The 23,297-nt window shown below is 42.2% G+C and overlaps 1 long non-coding RNA gene across 1 annotated transcript in view; it reads right to left on the bottom strand.

The window, feature by feature from the left end:
- Positions 1-22,696, bottom strand: part of LOC309537895 — a 216,448-nt gene extending 193,752 nt beyond the window's left edge. The window contains exon 1 of the long non-coding RNA XR_014222048.1: positions 22,626-22,696. This is a non-coding gene — a long non-coding RNA (uncharacterized lncRNA). The remainder of the gene's footprint in view (positions 1-22,625) is intronic.
- Between the last annotated feature and the right edge of the window lie 601 nt (positions 22,697-23,297).

The raw sequence follows: 23,297 nt of genomic DNA on the forward strand, positions 1-23,297 counted from the left end.
AAAGTGCAAACTTGGCATCTTACAGCACATTGAAAAGGAAGATGTATATACATGTGGATCATATATTGACTAAACCAGACTTCCTCAACCTCGGCCCTCCAGATGTTTTTGGCCTACAACTCCCATGATCCCTAGCTAGCAGGACCAGTGGTCAGGGATGATGGGAACTGTAGTCTCAAAACATCTGGAGGGCCAAGGTTGAAGAAGCCTGGACTAAACCATGCCTTACCTTCTCTCCTGTGATTCAGGAGAGCTTTTTACCTTTATTTATAAGCCATGTGTTTTATCCAATCTTAGTCCCACTCAGATACCCCATAGAAAACAGTAAATACAACTAGTGTAGGTCCATTTATGTATCTGCTCTGTAGAACTTAGTTGGAGACATATAGGGTTCTGTATGAACATTCCTGGCTATATCCATTCATTCCTCACTATATTCTTATTTTAGTTTATTTAAAGTAAAATGTGCTTTAAGTGCAAAGCTGCTACAGGAAACCAGAGGGAGGTTTACTGATGATATTATGGGAAACTGCCAATCAGTATCATGCACAGTATGATTTTGAGTGGTAGTAGTGTCAGAGCTCAACTGCAAAATAGGCATATTCCTTATATTTTTAAAGATGTGTGATTATTTGAATTGAATTTGAACTGATTCTTCCAAACTAGCACTCTTGCTCTAAAAACAAATGTGTCTTTCTGGTTACCCCTTTGATACCATACAGGCCTCTTATTCTAGAACTGAGGCAAAATTTTCTGGAGAATGTTTTTCCGGGAATATTCAGAGAGTTTCATTTTTCTTACCACTATCACCCTAAGAGAAAGGCCACTTTTCAACATTTTCTCCACCATCATTTCTGTGCTGGCTGTCATCATGCCCCCGCTGCCTCCACATACCCCCTGCTAGGTCTGGGCAGTTGTGGAGGGTGCAAAATGGTGGGCCAAGCTGTTCAGACAGTTGCTACTGCTATCACTTGTAATGTAAGCCAATAAAAGCAGCCATGCAGCTGCCATGGTATGTCCCACATTGAGAAGCTGTAGGAGATCGCCTCAATTTCTCCACCCAGAATAAGGATGGCGAATATCAGTCGCTGGAAGCAACTGGAGCAGAGAGTGTCCTTGTACTTGAATCCTGTTTGTTGGTTTCTCACAGGCATCTGGTAGGCCTCTGTGAAAACAGGACAAAGAACTAGATGGACCATTGACCTGATCCATCAGGCTGTTCCTATATTCTTAGAATTTGCATACAGCTTCTACCCTTTTCTAACGACCCCATTTTCAGACATTGTTCAGCAGATGAGATCTTAGGCATGCAAATATGGAGCTGTTGAGATACAGAACCATGAATCTGCAGGTTATTCTTTTTTAATATTTTAAATTTTATTCCATGTTACATAACAATGCAAATATACCAAAGCCATCACCACATCATCCCAACATATATTTATCATTTATATCCTCAATCAAACATAATATTCTTTTGTCCGTCCTCCCACTTCCCTCCTCCCCCGCTCGATTTCCTCTACATTCTGAGATTACATTTATCTTTGCATTCTGCAGGCTTCTCAATTCATCTATGTATTCTCTTATTGTCCTTCCTTACTAACTTACATTCCCTCAGATACTTTATATTTTAATCTAGGCATATTAGCATATCTTTTTTGAGCAATATTTTTCCATATATTCATCAAAACATTTCCACTCCTTTTAAAATTTTTGATTCGATTGATTTCTTATAATAGCTGTTAGTTTTGCCAAAGCTAAGTATTCATTTAATTTACAAATCCATTCCTCCCTTGAAGGTAGAGTTTGTGATTTCCATTTAGCAGCAATCACTACTCTAGCTTAAGGTTACCAGATGTCCCCGTTTCCCAGGGACAGCCCCTGGATTTACAAATCAGTCCCCATACAAAATCCATTAAAGTTGAAAAGTGTCCCAGGATTCATTGAAAAAAAATCTGGTAACCTTCCTCTAGCTGCTGTGCTTGCATATAAGAAGACCCCCCCCCCCGGGTATCTCTTCCCCTATCAATCCAAGGAGATATATCTCTGTTTTTTTTATTATTGATATTTTCAGCATCTTCTTTAATTCTTAATTTCTTAATTTCCTCACATCTCCACCATAGATGTATTGTTATTCCTATTTCTTTACCACATCTCCAACAAATGTTGGATTTCAATTTCTATATCTTTGCCAACCTAGCTGGTGTCAGATACCACTTGTAGAACATCTTAACAAAATTTTCTTTGATTGTGTATGAGGCAGTAAATCGAATATCTTCTCACCACAGTTTCTCCCATTGCTCTAGATAAATAGTATGTCCGACATCTTGGGCCCATTTAATCATCGTTTCTTTCACTTCTTCATCCATCAGTTCCCAGTCCAGTAAGAGATTATATGTTTTAGATAACAATTTCTTATTATTCTGAATTATTATAATATTGCATTAAATATACTTCTTAGTTGTATATAATGCCATCTCTCAATTTCATATTACCATATCTCCTCAAAGGGTTTTAATCTGAGTTTCCCTCGTTCCGCTTCCAATAGTTGTCTATGTGTTGGCCAATATGTTCTCATATTCAGTTTTTTCACAGCATAATCTGGAGGTTATTGTACTGTTGCCCTACACAGGGAAGTCATTGGGATTAGAGCCTGGAGTGTTCTCTGTAGGGATCCTGGGCTCTGGAGTAACTCCACCCACTCAGGTTGGTGATTGGCTGCCCCCTGACCAGATAGGACTATAAAGGCTTCCTGCTCAAGCTAGGTCTTTGTTTTGGCAGCAGCTTTATTCTGTGTTAATAAGCTTTGGCTTGGGTTGTCTGCCTCCTGACTCCTTGTTTTCAAGTTAAAACATATTAAGCATCTGTATGGCTAAAGCTCATGTTGCAAACATGACCCAAACTAAATTGTCAAATTAATGGCAAGTTCCAAATTCCTTTCAACTGGAGCTTAGGGTTGTTATTGTTGTTGTTGTTTCAATTTCAAGTTTTGAAAGTGGCTCAGCAATGGAGTCCTGGAAAATTCTGAGTGCATGTATGGGTGGGTGGGTTAAGAAATAGTTAATCTCAAGTCAGGTAGGTCCAAACCTTTCCCCTTTTCATGAACTGAAAAGGGACAAAAGGATTGCCCTCGCTCTGAACAGACTTCATTGTATTGTCAACATGTTCATTGCATAATTTCTAGCTGGTTGGGTTTCTTAATCCTTAAAAAAGATGGAATGTATTCTTCTTCTTCTTCTTCTTCTTCTTATTATTATTATTATTATTATTAATCAAAGCAACAACAGGGGAAACCAGATCAGAGGAGCAGATTAGGTATCAAACAGGCAACAAAGAAGATAGCAGATGAGTTTCGGGAAAGCCCCCCCCCCCAATGAAATGCAAAAACATTCAGCATTGCCCTAGTCCAGAGTTTGCACATGCAGCGGAATTGTGTGTGCACTTGGCACTTCTGTCTCATAGCCTGCTCCCCTATAAAATCTATAAGGCTGATACTAGATGCCGGCAATCTTCTGAAATATTGCTTGATCAATGCCCCCCACTTCCCAACATGGACCGAGGGCAAAAGAAAAAGTAGTTAACAAATGTCCTCGTCTATCTCTGTGGTCACTATGCTATCTCTCACACACACAAAAAAAATTAAAGAGAGAGAGAGAAAGAGAGAAGGAGAAAAAAAAAACCCCAAACTGCAATTCAGCATGACTGGCAACCATCCATCAAACAGGTCGAAAATTGAATGAACTCAGAATGCAATTATTCCCCCGTTGAAAGTGTGTAGCATTCCTGCAGCTTGCGGTAAGACAATTCTGCCTGGTGCCTGCTAGCCAAGCACCGGAGCCGCCTGACCTTCAGTCCCGCTTCTCCGACTCCCTGAGCTTTCATAAACACTTAACATTTCATAAAAGTTACAGCTTTGCACAGGATTTCGGAGCAGCCAAAAAAATGTACAGAGTGCATCGCCCTCTTTGCTTCCAGCATGTTTTATAAACATAGCAAGCTGTAACACTGACCCAGATGTTCTCACTACCTTTCCCCCCTCATAATTTAAAATCTGTTCAGTTTCATGGGCTGGGGTTATTTTTGTTGTTTCGTTTTCCTTACTCCATGCAAGCTTCAACATTTTTCAAAAGAAGGAGAGAACAAAACGAAACGTCAACCCACCCGCCCCCTCGCAAAAAAGGAAAACTGAAATATATTCATGGGGTGTTATACCGTTGCACTTAATTTCTTCTCAAGTTCATGCTAAACTGAAATGTCTCTTGGAAGCTTGCTTTTTCTCCCCCTGGTTTCTTCTCTTTTAAAGGCAGCAGGAGAGAAAAGTGAGGAAGAATGTCAGGATCCTGTAAATAAACAGCTGGCTTGCAACATATGCATTTTTGCCTATATTTTTCAGGTGCTGCGTCCCCCGATCCATATCTGCCAGCCCTTGTAGCGCACGGCATAATTTAACTGTTATTGATAATGTAAGGGCAGATGGAAAGAAGTGTGAGCTCCTGCGTGCGTCCTCTGGGGATGCTGGAGAAATCAAAGCAGATGGCCCAATTGCTTCTTATTTATGTGTTGCTTCTAGCTCCCCGGCTTGTGGGATAATGGATCATTATTGCCTGCTGTGCGCAAGCACCAATATGCTTTTAAATCTGGTTCCCAAAGCTTATGAAAAAGCACCATGCTTCATATTAGATTGGGGATCTGCACTTAACAAGCCCTGCTAATGTGCAGTTATGGTTCCTAGAAGAGGAAAGGGTTGTTTGCTTATTATTATATAACAACAGCAGCAGCAAAGATAGTAGTATTTTCCTCTGTTCAGAAGTTAGAAGCTGGCAAGATTTTGAGTGTATCCACACCATACATTTAAAGCCCTATGATACCACTTTAAACAGTCATGGGGTCCCCCCAAGAATTTTAGGAGTGAGAGCTGTCGTTTGTTAAGGGTGCTGAGAGACATTAGGAGACCCCCTATTTCCCTCACCAAGCTACTATTCCCAGAGTGCTTTAACAATCAATTCTTCTTCAAAAGGAACTTTGGGAATTGTAGCGCTGCGTGGGGAATGTGGGTCTCCTAAATTCACAAACAGATGTGGAGAACTGAACTGTAGACTGGAAAAATGAGAAATAACACCGATTTCAGTTTCTCTAGGCTACAATTCCCAGAGTTGTCTGGAATGAGGGATTGATTGCTAAGCTGTTCTGAGCTCAGTTGCTCTGGGAGAGGAATAGGGGCCTCCTAACAACTCTCAGACGCAGGTGGCACTGTGGGTTAAACCACAGAGCCTAGGACTTGACGATCAGAAGGTCGGTAGTTCGAATCCCCGCTACGGGGTGAGCTCAGTCCCAGCTCCTGGCAACCTAGCAGCTTGAAAGCACCTCAAAGTGCAAGTAGATAAATAGGTACCGCTCTGGCAGGAAGGTAAACGGTGTTTCCGTGTGCTGCTCTGGTTCGCCAGAAGCAACTTAGTCATGCTGGCCAAATGACCCAGAAGCTGTACGCTGGCTCCCTCGGCCAATAAAGCGAGATGAGCGCCGCAACCCCAGAGTCGGTCATGACTGGACCTAATCGTCAGGGGTCCCTTTACCTTTTAACAACTCTCAGAATCCTCAATAAACCAAAACTCCCAGAATTCTTTGAGGGATGCCACACCTGTTTTTAAAGTGGTATCATAGTACTATAGAAGAATGGTATAGCTGTCACCTTAGGCGGCAAATGCACCATACATTGAAGCATATTTAAAACACACGACATCCCTCAAGAATCCTAGGAACTGTCATTTGCTAAGTTTCCTGGGAATCGTGACTCTGGGAGAGGTAGACTACAGTTCCCAGGGTTCTTTGGGGGAAGCCATGTGCTTTAAGTGTATGGTGTGTATGTAAACTTAAAAGGAAGCAGAGGCACTGAGGCTGGATCGTTGCTTCAAGGCTGTTGTGGTTTTGTTGATTTATAAAAATAAAGGGTACTAAAAAAGAGACGTAAAGTGTGACACATAGCACAGATGTAGTGCGCTGTCCTCTTCGCAGTCAGCATGTTGCTCTCCTCTTCATTAAAAAAGGAAGAAGTGAGTGAAGGTTAGAGAATATAGCATTGTTTCACCAGCATTCCTTGAGCGCAGGAAAGCATGTGACAGCTAGCAGTGAGATCAAGCTGCTACTAAGTATAGTAGCCATTAACTCAGGCTGTGAACAAATAAATCTTAACACCGCCATAGTCAGAACCTCTTTTAGTCGAACTCTTTCACTCCATGCGCACAACAGCCTATGTAGCTGGAGTGTTCTTCCCGGGCTCTAAAAAAATGAAAAGAAATAAATTGAAACTGATATCCTGAGCACATAATAATGATCTACCAATACAGATGCAGGAAACCATATTTAGCCTGAGGTCCACATTCCCCTCTGGGCAACTGACCTGGAGCCACATGTCAGTTTTGGGTGGGGCCATGGGCAAGACTTGGCAGGGCACCAAATATAACCTTTTCCCAGGTTCTCCACACTGGCCACATTCACACCATGCATTTAAATCCCTATGATACAGCTTGAAACTGTCTTGGTTCCTTGTCCCCAAGAATCCTGGGAACTGTGGTTTGTTAGGGGTGCTGAGCATTTTTAGGAGACCCCTATTTCCCTTCAAGAGCTCTCAGAGTTCCCTGGGAAGAGGGTTTGATTGTTAAACCACTCTGGAATTGTAGCTCTGAGAAAGATAGAGAGAAGATAGAGTGTCAGGAAGAGAGGTCTCTCTCTCTCTCTCTCTCTGTGTGTGTGTGTGTGTGTGTGTGTGTGTGTGTGTGTGTGTGTTAGAAACAGTGGGAGAAAGGGTATCAGAAAGATAAAGGGAGAAGGGACTATGGAAAAGCTGAGAGAGAATGGACCACAGAAACACACAGAGAGAGAAGTTAGACATCGCAGCTAGCTTTTGGCTCCGACCTTCGCAGCACCAATAGGTGGCCCCCAATAGATTAAGTCTGAGGGAATGCAGCCCTTAAAAAGTTTCTCCCATGTACCGACAAGAACCAAGGGTGAGGCAGCTTAGGAAAATGAATGCAGCATGCTAGTAGTAGATGATGCTGGAGGGCAGCTCTGAATTGTGTGCCATCACCCCTGCAGTGCATCGCCCAAGACTTGCACCTCTGGATCCTTTGAAAATTGCAACATTGCAGATTACACTGAAACCCAAGTTGTGCAACAGGAAAGGCGTCTGGCCAACGCAGCAGAAACAATCACAAAACTTTCCTCCCTGCCCCCATACACAAGCAGTGGGAGACCAAGACATATGTGGGACTCAGGACAACCGTCCCTGTATCGTATGAGAGTAACTCATCACATCCCAGCTTCTTGTAAGAGAAGACTAGAGTTTCTGTTTTATTTTCCCCACACAATTTATGTATTACTTGATAGTAAAGAACAACAAAAAGAATAAAGGAATGAAATTATCAGTGAAACAGTTAAACAGTTGATGAAACATTCAGAAAATAATGAAAATAAGCATATGCCAAAACTAGATTAAAACCTATGTTGACATTCTGCATGTCCAGATAAGCTTCCCTGAACAAAAGTGTTTTTAGCAGGTGCTGAAAAGAGTTCAGGGAAGGCCCTTGCCTGGTGTCAATAGCCAGGGAGTTCCAAAGGGTGGGTCCTGCTCTGCCACACTAAAATACCAAGTTCTTACAAATGCAGAAAGGGTATTGTGTGGTACCTGTATCAGTGCCAGTTTCCTCAGATCGAATTGGTTGAGTAGGTAAGGCAGGTAAATTGGTCCCAAGTGGTTAATGTCTTTATATACTAATAGGGATGCCTTATACTTGGCCTGGTAGCAAGTTGGCAACCAGTGCAGGTCTCCAAGCAAGTACACTGGTACCAGTCTATTAAGGGCATTATAAGCCAGAAGTAACACTGTTACTAACTAGTAGAGTTAAGTACAGACCATTTGGCAAAGGATCACATTGGAAACAATTGCTTCTGACTTTTGTCTCAAGAGCAATCATAGGCACTGATCTTTTGGTAATAGTTTCTCACATTCCACCCACCCAGGAGGCGTAGGCAGTGGCTCTTATCTACCATGCAACTCTGACTGTGAACTAATGCCCTGAGTAATCACACTGTATGAATACTAGCAGTCAGGTTGAATTCCTGACAGTTTTTCTTTCGTGGCAGATTTGTAGAGGTAATCACACACACGGCTCTCAGAGCGTCACCCAAATTCTTCTCACCCAAGTCATTTTAATATGATTAGCAGTAAACAACACATTGAGCTAATAGGCATTAGAGAGAGTTGTGAAAGTTACATTTGACTTCCACTGTCATCAAATTGCTTCCAAATTGGTGTGGACCTACAAGATCTCAGAAATGATATGAACTTCTAAGCAAACTTTAGTATATCTATTGCATGAGCTATTAGTTGTGTACCATTTGATTGTGAAATGGTATTGGCATTTATTTGTTTGCTTGTTTGCAAAACACATGTTGCATGTCATTAAAAAAATATCTCAGTGGTTTACATAAAATATAATTTCTAATAATTTTTGTGGGGTTTGTTTGTTTGTTTTTTAAAAAAGTTGGCATGAGGTCAAAGTTTTCTGTGGTTCTCTTGGTTTGACAGATTGAGAGGGGAATGTAAACCACTGCTGCTAAAAAGCTCCTAGGCCAGTGGATGCGCATTCAAGCAGGCAATGGTGTGGTGGCAAATTCCGAAGTGCAGGAGGTCATCATGGTGGCCCCCATCACCACAACTCCATGCAGAGTCTAAAATTGCAGGCAGTTGTGTTGAACTATGTAGATGTCAACCCAGTATACCTGAAGGAGTGTCTCCACCCCCATCAGGTCCAGCACCAAGGGCCTTCTGGTGGTTCCCTCACTGCGAGAAGTGAGGTTACAGGGAACCAGGCAGAGGGCCTTCTCGATAGTGACGCCTGCCCTGTGGAATGCCCTCCCATCAGATGTCAAGGAAATAAAACAACTATCTGACTTTTAGAAGACATCTGAAGGCAGCCCTATTTAGGGAAGTTTTTTAATGTTTGAAGTTTTTTTGTGTTCTGTTGGGAGCCGCCCAACCAGATGAGCAAGGTATTATTATTATTATTATTATTATTATTATTATTATTATTATTATTATTGCATAAAACCCATTTTTTTACTCAGCAGACATATAATTGATTGCAATAGAACAGATTGAACCATAGAATCATGAGTTTTAGCAAAAGTTATTTAGTCAGCTGAAATGTGACTTTTAACCTTTTATTGGAAATGCAAGCAATCTTGCAAAACAGTGTTGTCATATAGACTGCTAGCATGAAGTAGTAACCCCACTGAAGAAAAGGAACAGTATATACAGCCTTTGTTTGATTATTTTGTTCATCCTCCAACTTCCTCTAAGCTACTATTATCACAAACGGTAGGAAAACGTGCCCGAACAAAGAGAGTCAATCAGTTCCACTGATGCTCTAGCAGATGCTGTCATTGCTCCTATTCTGAAAAAGTCTCCCATGTTCCCTCTTCACTACGCCACTGCAAACATGGCAGGGGGGACGGGACAAATTGAGCACATAGGAAGTTGCCTTGTACTGAGTCAGTTCATCAGTCCATCTAGCTCAGTGTTGTCTACACTGACTAGTGGTGACTCTTTAGGGCTCTCCAGGTTCTTCTTACTGCCCTCCCTGAAGATGCTGGGGGTTGAACCTGAAACCTCCTGCATGCAAATCAGATAGGGTTGCTTGGTCATGTTCATTCCAGACCCGGAGATCCATGAACAGGCCCTGGTCATGTCACAAGGGTAGGCCCTGGAGATGGAGGTTAATTGGGAGAGGGAAGTGAAGGAGGGTACACACACACACACACACAGAGAGAGTGTCTATACTGTATTTTGCAGCCAGCTCATGCCAAGCTGAAGCTTGCAAGCATGCAAGCTGCATGCAAATTATTATTATTATTATTATTATTATTATTATTATTATTATTATTATTGCTGCTGCTGTTGCTGCTATACTTACCGCTACAGAATGCAGCTCTTTGAAAAACAGAACCTTTTGTATTTCTTACCATTTTGATTCGTTAATGCTACACTTCAGTGCAAGAGCATAAGAAAAGAATATCTTATACCCCCCCGACTTTTCAGTCCATATCATCATCAAGTCACTTTCATGTTTTGCCACCACGTTACCAAAAAACAAACAAAAAACCTGCCCATATTGTACAAGTTGCAATTTAATGTCAACTCTTTTTTGAAGGATCTCATTTTATGATACCGGCAGCTCGCCAAAAGGAAATCATTTGCATACTTGGCTCCATACACCTGGAATTCCTTAATTTTCAGGATTAGCAAAATGAGCCTAATAAAATGCATAGGGTCTCGTTAACCACCCTTCATTAGCTATTACTTGCTACCAACATGAGGACGCACTTCAGGAAATGTACATTGTGCAGGTCAGTTATTACTTTTTTATGAACTGATTTCTAATTTTATGTGACACAATTTGTGTTTTTTAGGGTCCCTACACGTTAAATAGGGTTGTTGTTGTTTTCTTTAGCATTTTCAGTGGTTGCCATTGTGGAACTGTGCGTTAGATCCTTGTCGCTACAGGCCCACAAATGCCATTCTGTGCTTCAAGCAAGCATCCTCTGCCTTAGTGTGGGACCGTAACAATGAACAACGGCCAGCCGTATGTTGGGGATGCTCTGTTTCTGGATTTCCTTCATTGAACGTACGGTTGCACTAGAAGGTCTAAAGGCTCTGTCCCACTCTTGGATCCAGAACCAGTTGCACTTGGAGTTGACATAAGCCAGTGGAGGCTGGTCCATTAGGACAAACAAGGTCCTGTCTTACCAGCCCCTCCCAGGCAGCCCCCACTTGCCTGCCTTCTTGTTTACAGTGATGTATTCTTTCACCCACCCTGAATAATGCAATGTTCAGCTTCATTGGGTGGCCCCAGGTTCTGCTGTCATGTCTAGAGACAGACTTCTCCCTGTCCACTTCTCCCATGTAGTCTCTACCATTTAGCTACCTATCAAAAGCTCCCAGAGATGCCTTCATCTTAGAAAATGTTCTTCTCTGCAGCTGCTATCTGCCCAGTCTCCGAAAGTGGAAGGCACCGAGGAAAGGGCCTCTGGCAAAGATCTCTGGGAGTAAGCAAGCTCATACAGAGAGAAGCAGACCCTCAAGCGCCCAAGCCACTGAAGGTTTTAGAGCTCAAAAACCATCACTTTGAATTGCGCCTCAAAATATACTGGTACAGTGGTACCTTGCAAGACGAATGCCTCGCAAGACGAAAAACGCGCAAGACAAAAGAGCTTTCCATTTTTTGAGTCGTTCTGCAAGACGAATTTCCCTATGGGCTTGCTTCACAAGACGAAAGGTCTTGCGAGTTCTTGCGAGTTTGTTTCCTTTTTCTTAAAGCCGCTAAGCCGTTAATAGCCGCTAAGCCACTAATAGCCATGCTTCGTAAGACGAAAAAACTGCAAGACGAAGAGACTCGCGGAACGGATTAATTTCGTCTTGCGAGGCACCACTGTAAGCCATGATAGCCAGTGTAGTGGTGGTGGTAGTGATGATAGAATCATAGAACTGTGGAGTTGGAAGGGATCCCAGGGATCATCTAGTCCAACCCCCCGCAATGCAGAAATCCTGTCCACAGGCAGCCCTGGGTAGGTTTGAACCACCAACATTCTGGTCAACAGCCAGATGCACTGACCCATTACTATCAAGCTCTCCCTCCAACAAGGAGCCCAGGGCAGCAAATATTTGGGACTATATTATTTGTCAGTCAGGATGGGGAAGAAATTCAGTTGACATTTTAAGGTGAACCTTCCTGTTTTGCACTCTCTGATACAAAACGTGAACAGAAACACAGTGCTCAAAAGTCTTCTCTGAATTTTGCAACGCACATCTCCAGTCAAATAATGTGTATAAAAATGTGTATCATGGAGTAAAGTGCACATAGAAATATGTATGGATGTGTGAATGTATGTTTACTGGTGAAAATAATGTACCACGAATGCATTATATTCAGGGAAATTGATTTGCAAAAATATGTAATTTGACCAAATATCCATATTTTTGCAAATCAATTTCCCTGAATATAATGCATTCGTGGTACATTATTTTCACCAATAAACATACATTCACACATCCATACATATTTCTATGTGCACTTTACTCCATGATACACATTTTTATACACATTATTTGACTGGAGATGTGTGTTGCAAAATTTAGAGAAGACTTTTGAGCAATTAGCAAAATGATTTGGCAGTGTGGAGGAATGAGACGAAGAATGGAAAAGTAGGAAAGAGAGAAAAACTGAAATCGCCAGATTTGCCCATCACTCACTGCATGCTGGTTGGTTGCGGAGTGCGGGGAGGGGGAAATCTTTGTGCATGTGTTAAAATCTATTCCTTTCTTAATAAGTAAGGATAGCCAAGTTTCAAACATCTAAGCTCTAAAAATATCTTAAAAGCAACCGGATTTCTTCCTTTCTTCCCTTTTTCTTTTTAGCAAATCAGGTAATACAACACCTCGGCTTTGATATCCAACGGGGTGCAACAAAAGGGGAGACCAGTTTTCCACCCACCCATATTTTTGTTTTCCAAAATTGTCTTCAGCTTGAACAATTGGTTCCAGGCACATATGTGATGATCATCTAAGACAAATTATTCGTTGTGAATTATTCACCCTATTTTAACAGCCTTACTTACCTAACTTACGGGGGTGTCGTGAGGATTAATTAATGTTTATAAAGCACTTTGAAGATGAAAAGTGCTATGTAGGTGATAAATATTATTATAGTATGCACAAAAAATAACTATGCCTCAGCAGGCCTGCCCATTATATATTTGCACATAGGGGAAAAGAAACTCATGTGGTTCATGCTCTCAGTCTGCATGTATCAGTTTCAGAACTTGCTAAGTACCTCTCCAGGTCATTTTCTACCATAACATTTAAAACTATACAAATATTCCAGCCATGTTACTTTGAAACAAAACTCGCATTCAGCTAACTTGAAATGATATAGAAATTCAAAAACTTAGCTGGCACCATGGCCAAGTTGCTGTGCAGTACAAACCCTAAACTAGTTGGGACCAGTTTACATACTTATATACTCCCATCGGGACACGGGTGGCGCTGTGGGTTAAACCACTGAGCCTTGGACTTGCCGATCAGAAGGTAGACGGTTCAAATCCCTGCAACGGGGTGAGCTCCAGTTGCTCGGTCCCTGCTCCTGCCAACCTAGCAGTTCGAAAGCACGTAAAAGTGCAAGTAAATAAATAGGTACCACTCCGGCGGTAAGGTAAACAGCGTTTCCGTGCGCTGCTCTGGACCTAATGGTCAGGGGTCCCTTTACCTTTACCTTTATACTCCCATCCAACTGCTTTGATCAGTGGAACTGGTATTCTTACAGGTGCTACGTAATACCCATTCCACATTTATAGTAATTCAGTCTTTTAATGTGGCAACACCTACACTTTGGAACTCCCTCCCTATTGATATCAGGCAGGCACCTCCACTTTTGTACAGACAAGCTTACCTAGATATTCAGAAAGCTGATGCAAATTTTCATCTTATTTCATCTTTTTTGAAAGGCTGGAATAATTGTTGTTAAATCTTCTTACTGATGTTACTTTCTTTCTTTCTTTCTTTCTTTCTTTCTTTCTTTCTTTCTTTCTTTCTTTCTCATAAACCACTTGGAGGTTGTTGATTATTATTTTTTGCAGTCAGGTTGTGGTGTGTAAATTTTATGAAATAAATAAATAAATAAAATAAGGGTCGTTAGTTGAACTTCTCACCCTTGCTTCGCTGTTGTTATTATTCCTTGAAAGCTATATAAGAACATAAGGCTTGCTTTGCTGAATCAAACCAAGGTCCCCAGAGCTGAGTCTCCAACAAAATTAAGCCAGATGCCCCAGGAATCTCGCAGATAGGCTATACAGCCGTACTTTGGAAGTCAAACGGAATCCATTCTGGAAGTCCGTTCGACTTTCAAAACATTCAAAAACCAAAGCACGTCTTCTGACTGGCTGCAGGAAGTTCCTGCAGCCAATCGGAAGCCACAGAAGCCCCGTTGGATGTTCAGCTTCCAAAAATAGTTTGCAAACTGGAACAGTCACTTCCGGGTTTGCGATGTTCCAGAGCCAAAATGTTCAGGAACTAAGCTGTTGGACTTCCAAGGTACGACTGTATTGAAAGAGTAATATGTCAAACATTTTACACTCAGTACTCAACTATAAAAGGGACTCTACCTATAATATGGAGGCAGTGGTGCGGTTAGATGATTTTAGACCCTGGTCTTAATGGTCTGAAGAGTGCACTCATTCTTTAGTGACAAGGTGAGTCACATTAAAGGCAAAGGGACCCCTGACCATTAGGTCCAGTCGCGGATGACTCTGGCGTTGTGGCACTCATCTCGCTTTATTGGCCAAGGGAGCCGGCGTACAGCTTCCAGGTCATGTGGCCAGCATGACTAAGCTGCTTCTGGCGAACCAGAGCAGCGCACGGAAACGCCGTTTACCTTCCCGCCAGAGCGGTACCTCCCGCCAGAGCGGTACCTCTATCTACTTGCACTTTGACGTGCTTTCGAACTGCTAGGTTGGTAGGAGCAGGGACCGAGCAATGGGAGCTCACCCTGTCACGGGGATTTGAACCACCAACCTTCTGATTGGCAAGCCCTAGGCTCTGTGGTTTAGACCACAGCACCTTCTGCATCCCTTGTTACATGCCTCAAAATGTGGTGAGCCAGCCCTTTTACCTTAGGGAGAGGGAACTGCTCATGTAGCTGAGTGGGATTCTGGACATCTGCCCCAAAGGTCTGAAGGTGTTTAACTGTACAATTTGGCAAAATCCTATTGCCAAATCTGTTTTCCATACCTTTGTCTATTAACCAGAAAAATATATCTCAATAGGTTGTATCTAACTAATTTCTACTCAGAGTAGACTCATTTAAATTAATGAACCTATGTTAGGTCCCATCTGCACTATGCATTTAAAACAGGTACGTCTTCCACCAAATAATATTGGGAATTGTAGTTTGTTAAGGCTGCTGAGAGTTGTTAAGAGGCCACTATTTCCCTCTCTGAGCTACAAATCCCAGAAGTCCCTGGGAAGACAGATGGACTGTTAAGCTGCTCTGGGAGGGAAAGAGGAGCCTCCGAACAACTCAGCATTTGTGTAGGTAAAACATAGGCAAAATTTGTAAAAGTGTAGGTATAATTTCTGTCGGTAAAATAAGGCTATACTTTGCAGGTACTTCCATCATTCAAGCAACTGCCCTTTATGAAAATGATTTATGGTCATATTTTACTTCTGCCCCTCCTTGTACATCCTATAAAAATGATGGCATTACTAATGAAATCAAGAAATGCTTCTGTTTCAAAAGGAAATTTATTAGAGGTAAACGCTAATAGTGCCATTTTCCGAGTGGGTTTTTTTCCCAAGAGGTTAGCTCGTTTGCGCGAACAAGATGCCATAGTGCCCGAACTAGAATAAACATCAGAGAGAAGAAATGCGTCTTAGAAATCTTGAGCAACTGAAGACTTACTGTGCCATGACCCAGCAAAACGACTTCAGACTAGTTATCTGAAACTTTTTGAAAAACGCAACCAAATTAATGGGCCGAGCATTTAGCATCCGTCCCCCATTTAAGATGAATAACCTGCTTTATGTCACAACAAAACTTACTGGACAGAGCTTTTGCTTTGGGTCCGATCCGAAGAAATATGGTGATATTTCTAAAAATGATGATAAATGACTGGGCCAGGAACTGGCTGATCTCTTCAACCTGTGCACTTATTTTTAATGAGGGCAGCCAGAACCAACATGCAGCTGGACAAAGGATGTTTTATTGCATGGATAATTCATTCATTCATTTTGTGTATTGTTTGCTATATTCTTACTTGTTGCTTTTTGGATAATCAGACTCTGCGGAGGGGGGAGTATCACCCCATAGGTAGAATGTTAGGGGGTGGGAATTATTTGGGTCCAGTGCTGCTTTTTTAAAAAAAGTGGGTTCTGCAACAAAATGTGGCAATGAGGAGCATTCAGTACTCCAGCCTGCCAGACATACCCTTATTTAGGACACTCCGTTCCATCCACCCAGCTGCCAATTCTACTCTCCCCTCCTGCCTCCAGGACAATCAAATTTTTGTTACCATCCAGCATGCTTAATACTCATTGGGCTGTTATCTTTTGGGGGTGCAATATGCAAAAGAAATAAACATCCCCCCAAAATATATTTCTCAGTTTGGGTGATACAGATCTTGCAGCTCAGCACCTGAATTCACTAATAGTATGTATCAGGAATGGGTAACATTTGCAGCAGGGTTGTCATGAGTGGGCCTTGGGGTAATTTTCAGTTGGGCCACAGTGCCCCAGCTTGCCCAGTACCTCCTCATCTGCCTGTCCCATCCTCTATCCATTCAATAGCCTTTGGTTCAGTAGAGTAGTGGCACATTCAGAAGTGCATAATCCCTTTATGGCTGTCACAGCCATGCCCCCTCACAGACACACACCCTCCTTGGATTCTACAACTTTCAAGGATTCTACAGTAATCTTATAAGATTGTAATAAGATTACAATAATTATAATTAGGGGTGCATTGCATTGATCACTGGGATTGCAGTGATCCTGGGAGCAGAGTCAGTAAAATAACCAAAGAACCAAGAACAAAAAGTTACACCTCCTTCAAGTGATCTTAATTGAATCTATTTACTTGCTGGGGAGACTGTAGAATGATGGTGGCGGTGGCAGTGATGGTGATGATACCACGTAAGATTAATTTATTCCAAGATGAGGTTGAGATAGGGTCTCTGTAGAAGAACACAATCTTATAACACACTTTTTGAATGCAAATGGCACAATCCACTCCAAGGTTCTGGTGAAGGACCATGGGGGGGGGTAGATTAGGTTCAATTCCCAGCATCTCCACATAGGGCTGAGGATGTCCCCTGCCTGAAACCCTGGAGAGCCACTGCCAGTGATTACAGATAATGCTGGACTACAGCAGAGACTGGTCCATTAGGGCAAAGGGGACACTTCCCCACCAACCTTGACCAGAGCCACCTGTCTGCATTCTTACTTACAACCAATCGAGCAGGAGGCACACCACCTGTCAGCTTCCTCCTAAGTGTTGGCCTTGCAGAACTTAACAGGAAAGAGACTGGGGAGAAAACATACCCTCCAAATATGCCTATTTTCCAGGGACAGTCCCAGAATTACAAATGCCACCCCAGCATCTGATTTGATCCCTAAATGTCCCTGTTCCCCCCACAAATGTCAAAAGCCAGCGTAAAGAGTTGTGTCTTCAGCATTCTCCTAAAGGCACGTCTGTGGTGAGGGAGTTCCACAGCTGAGAGGCCACCACAGAAAAGGCCCTTTCCCAGGCCAACCACCACCCCGAGCCTCTGAGGGAGGAGGAATTACTGATAGGTCCTCCTCTGCCAATCTCAACACCTGAAAGGATCTCTAGGAAAGGAGGCGGTCTTTCAGATGGAAATGTGAGCTGTGCAAACCTAGCACAAAACTAGCACTGAACGTATTGTTGCCAACACACATACCCTTCCAACAGGCTTATGCTCCTCTCTGCCAGGGGGCTGTTGCTGTCCATCCCTAAGGCAAACACGAGCCTTCTAGGAAGCAGCGTCATTGTCAGTGCTGGTTGGTAGCCTTAAAAACTGGCAATAATTGCAAACAGCACAAAATGTCCATTATCAGCTCTTTCCCTGGCGAAGAGCCCATAATAAACAGCTGTGAAGATAAAAGGCGGCAAGAGGAACGAAGCGCAGAGAGACTGTGTGTGTGTCTATTTCTGGGGGGGGGGAGAACCCTCGCCACTTGGTATCAATGAAATGAGAATGAGCGAGTTGACAGGGACCCAAAGTTGTGAATGGGAAGGGAAGGCTGCTCTTACTGGGTTTCATTACCAAACGGGGGGAGGAGAGAGAGAGAGTTGGAGGAAGGATTAAGAGTTGGTGCTTAAAGCCCTACATGGCTTAGAAATGGGGCACAGAGATTCTGTGATTCTAAGTCCACATTCTAAAATTACCTAACTGTTCTGCTGCTTGGTGGAAGACACAGGAATAGCAGTCAGAAGGGATTTGAAGGAAGTAAGACAAACAAGAAATAGTATAGATTGGTTGTCAGGCCATCATTCATCAGTGATTGATGGAATACGTTGAATTGGCAAATTATGAGAATTAGAGATCAAGAAGAGGTAGGTTTTAAGGAGGATCAGAAACCTTTTGTAGAGCTCTGATTGCACTAAATAATGATCTCAGGGCCAGTTGCAAGGTTTAGTAAGTGGGGAGTGGAAGGAATGAGATAGGTTTTAGGTTATGTTATGCCTTTAATAGGTCATGCTATATTCTGGATTATGTTATGTTTTATGGATTATGTCTAAATAGGATGAGAGTTTGGAGATACGTGTAAATGGATATGTGTACCCGGTCTTTGGGTGGGTGTTTGATTTTCGTTGTTGTGTATACTGTGTATATATGGACAATGACAATAAATTTATCTATCTATCTATCTAGAATACAGTGGTACTTCGGGTTACATATGCTTCAGGTTACAGACGCTTCAGGTTACAGACTCCGCTAACCCAGAAATATTACCATGGGTTAAGAACTTTGCTTCAGGGTGAGAACAGAAATTGTGCTCCGGCGGCACGGCGGCAGCAGGAGGCCCCATTAGCTAAAGTGGTACCTCAGATTAAGAACAGTTTCAAGTTAAGAACGGACCTCCGGAACATATTAAGTATTTAACCCGAGGTACCACTGTATTTAAAAAGCTATTGTAAACATATTAGAACTCAAGTAGGATTCGAACAGCAATAAACAATTTTTTGGAATAATATGGAGATGATAGGCTGTAGAATAAGTTATAATATGCAGCAATATTAGGAATTATGGGGAAACCACAGAGGGGTGGAGGGGAAGTCAGATGTTAGTTGAAAATTATGGAGGAATTTAATATGTATATTTATTAAATTTGTGTTATATATATTGTCAGGCTGCCTCCAGCTCCCATCATCTCTAACCAGGAGCCATGCTGGCTGGGACAGATGGGAATTGGAGTCCAGCAACAATTGGAGGTAAAAGGTAAATGACCCCTGGATGGTTAAGTCCAGTCAAATTTGACTATGGGGTGCGGAGCTCATCTCTGCTTTCAGGCCGAGGGAGCCCGTCCCTCCACAGACAGCTTTCCGGGTCCTATGGCTAACATGACTAAACTGCTTCTGGCATAACAAAACACCGTGACAGAAACCAGAATGCACGGAAACACCGTTTACCTTCCTGTCACAGCAGTACCTATTTATCTACTTGTACTGGCATGCTTTTGAATTGTTAGGTTGGCAGGAGCTGGGACAGAGCAACGGGAGCTCAGCTTCTCCGCTCCTTATCCCAGATGTTAACATTACGCAACCCACCACACCTTCAAAGCACACTTAAAAACACATGATTTCTACCCAAGAATCCTGAGAAGCATAGTTTCATATAGGTGCTGGGAATTGTAGTTCCATGAGGGGTGAACTAAAGTCCCCCCAGGACTCTTTGGGGAAAGTCATGTGCTTTCGATGCACACAGCGCAGAACCAAGTTTCAGATCCGAATGTGGCCATGATACTCGCTAGGCCACTCCCCCCCCCCCCAGTTTAACCTACACTCCAGGGTTGATGTGAGGCTGAGATGGTCAGAGAGAGAGTTATGTAGAAAGCTATAAAAGAAGAACAGATGTTAAAAACAATGTAATAAAGAAAAGAAAGAAGAAAGCAAAGGATGCTGAATTTTGTGTGACACGTTAAATTCTGTGGATATTCCGTGCTGGAGTGGAATCTAGACAGCCCTTGTGCAATGCCCCAGATGCACAGATTGCGGGCATTCTTTGTATTTCCAAATCTTTTTGCTTTGCATTCCCTATTCCTAATTAGCAGCGCCTGAAGATTAAGTGGATGCAGGGCTCACATTCTGAAAGTGAGGAAAACACTTAATCATTTAAGTAGGGGTTCTTTTACGGATTGCTTCATTCCACCTCTGTAAATTTTACGCTGAATTTTAACAGTTTATAAATTTGCACTATATAGCTTGGCAACGGGATGCGGAAGAGGTGGGGAAGGAATGGATATTTTTTAAAAGAGAGAGAGAAGAATTCAAACCTGAAGCACTTTAGCACACAGACACTGAAAAATAAAGACCATTAACAACAAAAAGTATAATTAAATTAAAATGCCAGCTTGCCAAAGGAAAGTGGCAAATGGGAAATATATCAAACGGTGATAATACAAATGGGCTATTTCTCAAGGTGTGAGAAAGTCAATGAAACAAACTTGGATAATTTGCTGACTTTTTATGCAGGGAAAAGTAATGGCTTAAAAGGGAATTGCTACAGTGACGATATATTATGAATGCCTTTGCTATTCATATTAATAGCATCACCACGGGTAAGTGCAGTGATACCTAAAGCTGAAGCAAACATTTAATTTAAAAAAATGCTCTCTTTTTTTGCATACTGGAAAAAGATGCCTCTCCACAAAGCTGGTTCACAAAACTCTTCCATTCTTAATCATCTGCATTTATCCTCGGCCTTGTTAGACTGATTTGCTTTTTTATAAAAATATTTTGTCCATACATGTGGTGGCTTAAATGCAAGCATTGTTTTTGATCGGTGTAGGTGTATACACACACAGTATCTGACAAAGAACAGGGTAACCGTCACTGTACAATATTCAAAATTACTTTTGGCATGGAAGGACATTTTGCTAATTCCCATTTTAGTGCGTAAATAACCTTTGAAAACCCAGCTCAAAGGTGTTTATGTGTCAGAACAATCTCAAAATGTATCCAGTTGTTGCCAAGTTGCATGTCGCTACCCCCAATGGAAAACAGAGAGAGCGTATGTGCATATCCATTACTTTGCTGCCCCCTACTGATAAAAACCTGATCGTTCATATTCTCTCTAAAAAAAAGAAAAGAAAGTATGTCATAGAACTGCCAGTTGAAATCTACAGTGGTACCTCAGGTTACATACGCTTCAGGTTACAGACTCCGCTAACCCAGAAATAGTACCTCGGGTTAAGAACTTTGCTTCAGGATAAGAACAGAAATCATGCTCCGGCGGTGCAGCAGCAGCAGCAGGAGGCCCCATTAGCTAAAGTGGTGCTCAGGTTAAGAACAGTTTCAGGTTAAGAATGGACCTCCAGAACGAATTAAGTTCTTAACCTGAGGTACCACTTTACTACCAAGCCAAGTTCAGGATCCTTGTATTCATTTAGAAAACCCTGAACAAGTTAGGTCCAGGCTACCTTAGAAATCACTTGAACCCTTATATCACAGCTCCATCATTGAACATCATTGGTGATGCCCTGAATTGGCAAGGCCCACATGATAAAAATAATACATAAAGCCTTTAGTGTAATTGACTCTGAACTGTGGAATATTTGGCCAACGAAGATTCAGCAGGTGCCTTCTATTTAAACTTGTAAATGCCTGCTGAAAACTTTTCTATTCCCCCAAGCCTATACAGACAATTAAGATCACATGTTTCCACAATGGTTAACTGATGCCTGTTTTTAACTTTCTTACATGGTTTTTACTAAATGGATTTATGGATTTTTGTTGTAAACCACACTGATGTGTGGGGTTTTTTTTTTAAAAAAGCAGTAAAATAATGTTTTGATAAATATAATAATAATTAAGTAAAATACACAGAGGTAGCGTTTTGCACATAGACCTTCACAGAGACTGTCCCGGTCATTCTTGAAAGTATCCTCTGATACTTTCCCTATGGGCATCACCATGTTGCAAATGGGATAGTGAGGTGATGGTTTTCCCTAAGATTTTTTAGTGAGTTTTGGGCAGAGGTGAGATTCAAAGTGGGGTGTCCTGGCCCTTCCTGCTACTCATGAGGAAACTCTATTCTGCTTGATTCAGAAGGCCACAGTCCCTTCTGGGCAATATTCAGGGGGGGGGGCACATGACCAGGGTGAGCAGGACCAGAGGCAAAAGTAGGCAGAGCAACCGATATGAGTTGTACCTTTGTACAATAGGCTACCTTCTGCATGCTCTCATTCCTCTCTCTTCTCCTTCCAGGGAAGCAAGTTGTGAAACAGGACCATAGGGAACACCAGAGCCTCAGGTGGCCTTTTTAGCATTATTAGCCTATAGCTAATAAAAACTCTTCCAATTCCCATGATTCAAGTAGCCAAAAGGTTGTTCTCACCTTCCTTTTTACAAGTGTGGCCACTTGTGCAACTGTGCTGTGTGCTTGTTCTATTCCGATACCCATAGTGTCTCCTCAAACACTATTATGGATCGTTGCAAAAGTCCTGTGTTTGTGGGTTATTGATTCCTTGGAGCACTAATATCTCCTACTGCCCTTTGATCTATCATGTTGATCCAGCAGCTGCACTTGGAAGTCCCAAAAAACTTTTGATTGGTTATATGTATGTGTATGTGTATATGTATATGTATATTCCATTATAGAAGAACTCCCTGACTATTGAACTCAGGCAGGCAACTTCACTGTATACCGTATTTTTCGCTCTATATGATGCATTTTTCCCCTCCTAAAAGGTAAGGGGAAATGTGTGTGCATCTTATGGAGCGAATGCAGGCTGTGCAGCAATCGCTGAAGCCAGGGGAGCAAGAGGGATCGGTGTGCACCAATCCCTCTTGCTCTCCTGGCTTCAGGGATAGCCACGCAAAGCCTCTTGAGTGCAGTGGAAGCGCTCCTGCCTCTTTGCTCAGGAGGCTTTGCATTGCTTCTTGTTTCTTGTTTTCCTCCTCTAAAGACTAGGTGTGTCTTATGGTTGGGTGTGTCTTATGGAATGAAAAATACTGTGCTTTTAGGTACCTGCTTAAAAATATAATTCAAATCATCTTGTTTTGTTTTGTTTAGGCAAGCCTATCCAGGAACGTCAGTGTTGACATATTTTCCATCTCTCTTATACTTTACTACCAATTTTAAATATTTTACTTCTTTTTATTATTCATTTTAATTCCTTGTAAACTGCTTAGAGGTTTCGTTACAATCCTGCTACAATTCAGCGGTATACAAATGTTATTGATTTAAATAAATGAATGACTAGAAGAGCATGCTTTGGATGGGCTAAGAAAAGTGCTTGTTGTAACTGAGTCGGAATTCTCTGCCAGGGTTCCATGGGAAAGACCTGTGCCTCAAACCCTCAGTATTTGCTTCCAGTCAGTGTAGATGTTACTGAACTAGCTGGACCATAGCAGCACCATACAGAAGCTTCCTGTCTTTCTAGGACATGAGGCAAGAGTGGAGGCAGACAGGCTGCAGGTTTGTTGGGGTATAACATGCAGGAGGTCTCA

This window comes from Podarcis vaucheri (genome assembly GCF_965113315.1).
Source record: "Podarcis vaucheri genome assembly, chromosome: 7".
Taxonomy (NCBI): Eukaryota; Metazoa; Chordata; class Lepidosauria; order Squamata; family Lacertidae; genus Podarcis; species Podarcis vaucheri.